The sequence below is a fragment of the Asparagus officinalis genome, chromosome 2 (genome assembly GCF_001876935.1).
Source record: "Asparagus officinalis chromosome 2, Aspof.V1, whole genome shotgun sequence".
In the NCBI taxonomy this organism is placed as follows: domain Eukaryota; kingdom Viridiplantae; phylum Streptophyta; class Magnoliopsida; order Asparagales; family Asparagaceae; genus Asparagus; species Asparagus officinalis.
In genome coordinates, this window is record NC_033795.1 from 67,870,848 (window position 1) to 67,876,758 (window position 5,911).

Sequence of the window (5,911 nt, forward strand, 5' to 3'; positions counted from 1 at the left end):
TATATTATTTATTAACTGCCCCAAAATTTTAGTAATTAGTGGTCAGCCAAAGATGAAATTTGAAAGTGGTTATAGTGTAGAGACTGTTTTTGATGACAGTAAGCTTGGAATTGAGCCATTCTCCGTTGAGGTGGCACCTAGCAGGGAGCTGCTGGTTCTTGATTCAGTGAATAGCAACATGTATAGGATGTCAATGTCATTATTAAGTTGTGAGTTAGTTTTCTGTTATGTTTCTTGTTGTTTGTCTTATTTCTCACATAGATGTAATAATGCTCCTGAAGTATTTTGAAGATTTGTCAATATACTGATTGCCCAACTTGGGTGGTTTGTATATCGCTTATATAAATCTTGTTCTTTGTGTTAGCCTTCTTGTTTTGATGATGATTTAACAAACAATTTACATCTAATATTGTTTGTCTAGAGCTTGTATTTTGTTATTTATTGTAGACAAACAATATGTTGGAGGATGGATGGAATCGAGCCTCAACGATCATATCCAAAGGAGGTTGGCAGAATGTCGGTGAAGCTTATGCAATTCAAGTTCAAGATCCAAGTTTAGCTTCATCCGCAACGTGTACCAAGTTGAGCTACAATGAAGATCAAGATCAAGCTTGGGTAATTCAGTTTAGGATTTATATTATGTGTGTTAAGTACTCTAAGCTCAATTATCTATACACACACATTTATTGGTTTCTTTGTATATATATATATATATATATATATATATATATACACACACACACACACACACACATAAGTTTTGGTTTCTATGCATATGTATAGTTATATACATTTATATACATGTATGGTTTTGGTTTTTCATGTTTATAATATGAAATCACATATTTCATATTTACTATTGTTTTTTTCAAAAACATTGCATAGAATATGTAATTTAATGAAAATATTGTTTTCTTAGTTTTTGGACTTAACAATAATCATATACATATTTTATTAAGTCTATATAATCATTGTGCAAAGTTTCAAAACATGGTTTAACCTAAATGTCAAAATTCACATGTTTACATTTTTGTGTTTTGGAATATTTTTGCAAAATAATAATTTTTCACAAATGGGAAATGCAATTTGGAAAATTCTTTTTGTAACATGTTCATTTACATGTTTATATACATTTCCCAAAGTTTCATTATTTTTGGACTTTATTTGTTATTTTTAATATATTTTCCAAAAGTCTCAAATCTGCTTTCAAAACTGTTTTTCTGCAGTATCAGATCGCGGTCGACCGCCACGGTCGACCGCCAAGAGTTCTGAACTCGGAACTGTTTTTGTTGGCTCGCGGTCGACCGTGGCGGTCGACCGTAGCGAGTCGCTTGTCAAGAGTAGTAGTTTGGTTTTTTTGTTGCTCGCGGTCGACCGCAGCGGTCGACCGCAGCGGTCGACCGCCGCACTGTCAACTCAGTTTCAATGGCTATTTTTAGAGCCATTACAGAATAGTTTTTTGGTCTTTTTTTTGTCTTTCTCTTACCTTTGGGGTTTCATATAAATACCCCCTTTACCTCAGTTTTATAAGACAAGCAAGAAATGTTTTAAAGAGTTTTAATCAAGGGTTTAAGTTGGTTTAAGTGTGTTTATAAGCTTTTAAGCATTTGAGTGTTTTCGGTTTGGTGAATCAGTTTTACAAGAGCTTGAGGAGATTATCAATTGTATTTTGGGCATTCAATCCATCTCCATCTCTTGTTATCAATTGAGAAGTTTTCTAAACTCAAACTCTAGCTTTACATTTATATACTTGTTTGATTATCATTGTTCTTAAGCTAGATTTTATATTTGAGTTTAGTTGATTTGATTTACTCATTGTTACACACACCCACTTTGAGCTTATTGTATTTGCATATATAGTATATTAGGGTTGTGAGAGATTATAACATTGAGGTTTGCTTAATTGAGTTCTCATCTATTATAGAGAAGAAATTTATATTTGTTACATTGTGAGTGTTGTAAGGTTTTCGGTGAGCTAGAAAACCGAGTGTGTTGTGAAGTTTTCGGTGAACTAGAAAACCGATTGTGAGGAGTGACGTTGATCGGTGAGCATTGAAAACTGACACTGTGAGGTGTAAACATTATTCGGGTGAATGTAGAAAACCCGGTTGTGATAGTGGATTTTTCCCCGGGAGTGGGGAAGGTCTGAACTCCGTGATCATATTGCTTGTTTGAGTTTGTCTTTGGCGTATTTGTTTTTGTATTTATCTTATATCGCCAATTGTGCATTGCTCATCTATTTCATCCACTATCTTGTTTAGATTATTTACCCTTGTGTTGTTTATATATCCTTACATATATCATTTTGTAATATCTCATTGCTAGGATATATTCATTTGTTCATATTGCTTATCCTTGCTCATTTATCTTGTTGTATTTCATACTTGTTAGGATAACTTATTAATTAATTTTAATTGGTATTTAAATCGGATTAGATTAGCATAAGACCCTAATCATCCCCCTCTAGGGTCCAACAATTGGTATCAGAGCTTGGTGCTCTTTGATTTAAGGTCTAATCGCCTTGAGTTAAAGATCCAAGTTAGCTTATTGTGCTAATCTAATTTTGAGCTTTATTTGTATCTTGCTTGCCTTTTATATTATGGATATGCATGGTTTAGGTTATGCCATTAATATTTCTCCTAGATTAGATAATTTCTCCTATGCCTAATGGTGTGTTAGATTTAAACTTTTTGTTCAATCTAAATACTTTGATTTATGGGAAATTATAGATGATGCTTATATTGTGCCCACTTTGGAGAAATCCAAGTGGAATAAGAATGATCATCGTATGTTTACAATGAACAATATTTTATTAGAATATTTGCTAAATGCTTTTAATTCATCTATGTCTAACAAGTTTGTTCATTTTGATAGTGCTTACAAACTTTGGAAATTTATAGAAATTTATAGAAGCACATCAAGGGGACTTAGAGGCGATCCAACAAGCTTTGGAGGATCCGACTTCAAGTTCATACGGAGCATTATGCACACGGCCACTAGGCGATAGCCCTAGTGAAGTTTGCAAGTTCGAATCCGATAATGATTTATCTAGTGATGAACTTGCTTGTGCTAGTAAAAAATTGTTGCATGCCTTTAACAAATTGCATAAAGATTTTGTTGATTTACAATGCAAGCATGATAATTTAAAATCCGATCATGAGAAGCTAGTGTCCAAATTTGATGTCATTGACAATGAAAATACTATGCTTAAAGAAAGCAATGACTTATTAAATTTGGAAAATAAAAATTTGATCTTATCTATTGCTAGCCTATCTCATGCTAAGATTGATTCCATGTTAGAAGTAAAGAACATAAAAAAGGATACAGCTTCTTTTATAAATGAATATTTATGTTCTACTTCTAATAAAAATGCATATGTGCCTAAAAATGAAGATTTGAATCTTATGAATAATCGCATTTCATCTTTAGATTCAACTTTGAGAATATTCATTGATAACCATAAAAAACTTATGGACAAGTGTGTTAAATCTAGTGCTACAAAATCACCTACACTATGCACACTTGTATAGCAAAGTTTACAAGTGCTCCTTTTGTGGTCGTAAAGGCCATTTAGCTAAATTTTGCTATGATGCACAAAAACATAAAAATATTAATCCTACTTGTGCATCTCATCAAGTTTCTTCATCACATGTACACACACATGCACCTATTTCTCATTATAAGCATGCTCATGTGTATCATTGTGATTTTTGTGGTATAGTTGGTCACTTAGCTAAGTTTTGTTTTGATTTGCGAAAAGTTTCTAAATCGCAAAATATTTCAAGGCTAAGTTTTGTTTTGATTTGCGAAAAGTTTCTAAATCGCAAAATATTTCAAGTAGACCAACATTATTTAAAAATGTTTCTCATTTGCAAAATAATCTTAAAAGACCATCTTTATTTGCAAATGTTCCTCGTGCACCTTTTAATGGTCAACATAAGCAAATACTTCCTTTCCATTGTACATATTGCAATCGGAAGGGTTATTTGAGTGATTATTGCTATGACCGTTCCCGTGCACCACATATGCCCAAGAGGGTTCATAACCCTAGGGCTTTGAGCTTTAGTGATAGGGGTCATGTCCCAAAATCTCTTGGTACCAAGAATTCTTGGGTACCAAAACAAATTTGATTTTTAAAACCAAGTATTTTAGTGTTTTTTATTTTTCTTTATCTTGGTTTTGAAAATTATACTTTGAAATCTTTTTATATGAAAACAATTTTTAATTAAAAAAATCTTTTGTTTTCATGATTATTTGTTTTGTTTTGATGAGAGGTTTGTACTTATATAACCCCTCCGGATTTATTGGGTGTTTATTCCCAAATCTTGTTTACCGGATGCTAAAATATTTATATGGGTTGATACTAGCTCAAGAGCTAGATATAATTACCTCTCTTGATTTTTAAAAATCAACGATGATTTGGTTTTATGATTTAAATTTTGATTTATGATTTCTTTTGGGTGATTCGTTTTCATTTGAAAACTTTTTGCATGATTCTCATGTTCCTCTTCTTTTGATTTTATAAATCTATTCTTTTATATGGTTTTTATATTTTTTTTGTGTTAATGCGACACTTCTTTCATATTAACATATTTATATGTGTTCTCGTTATCTTTTTGTATGTGAATGATATTTAGCATATTCATGTATGCTTGCTCACATATGTTTGTCATGATCTTCATTCTACATGAGGCATTTTGATAGGGGGAGCAATCCCTATATCTTTCTATATGTCATACTCACCCATGCATATTGATAGGGGGAGCTTTCGCTCTCTTCATACATTTATCCCCTTTTTGATGTTGTCAAAGGGGGGAAAATATTGTGAGTATATTCTTTCTTGTTTATATGCATGTGAATTATAAATTATATATTCATTTCCTTTCATGCATATATCTTTTTTGTAAATTGTTTGTCATCATCAAAAAGGGGGAGATTGTTGGCCTTTTTGTTTTGATGATGATTTAACAAATAATTTACATCTAATATTGTTTGTCTAGTGCTTGTATTTTGTTATTTATTATAGACAAACAATATGTTGGAGGATGGATGGAATCGAGCCTCAACGATCATATCCAAAGGAGGTTGGCGGAATGTCGGTGAAGCTTATGCAATTCTAGTTCAAGATCCAAGTTTAGCTTCATCCGCAACGTGTACCAAGTTGAGCTACAATGAAGATCAAGATCAAGCTTGGGTAATTCAGTTTAGGATTTATATTTTGTGTGTTAAGTACTCTAAGCTCAATTATCTATACACACACATTTATTGGTTTCTTCGTGTGTGTGTGTATATATTAGTCATTATATATATATATATATACATAAGTTTTGGTTTCTATGCATATATATATAGTTATATACATTTATATACATGTATGGTTTTGGTTTTTCATGTTTATAATATGAAATCACATATTTCATATTTACTATTGTGTTTTTCAAAAACATTGTATAGAATATGTAATTTTGTGAAAATATTATTTCTTAGTTTTTGGACTTAACAATAACCATATACATATTTTATTAAGTTTATATAATCATTGTGCAAAATTTCAAAACATGGTTTAGCCTAAATGTCAAAATTCATATGTTTACATTTTCGTGTTTTGGACTATTTTTGCAAAATGATGATTTTTCACAAATGGGAAATGCAATTTAGAAAATTCTTTTTGTAACATGTTCATTTACATGTTTATATATATTTCCCAATGTTTCATTATTTTTGGACTTTATTTGTTATTTTTAATATATTTTCAAAAAGTCTCAAATCTTCTTTCAAAACTATTTTTCTGTAGTATCAGATCGCGGTCGACCGTTACGATCGACCGCCATGAGTTCAGAAACTCAGGTTAGGTTTTTATGGCTCCCCCCCCCCCCTGGGGGGGGGGGGCGCGGAGTCCAGAGACTTTCGC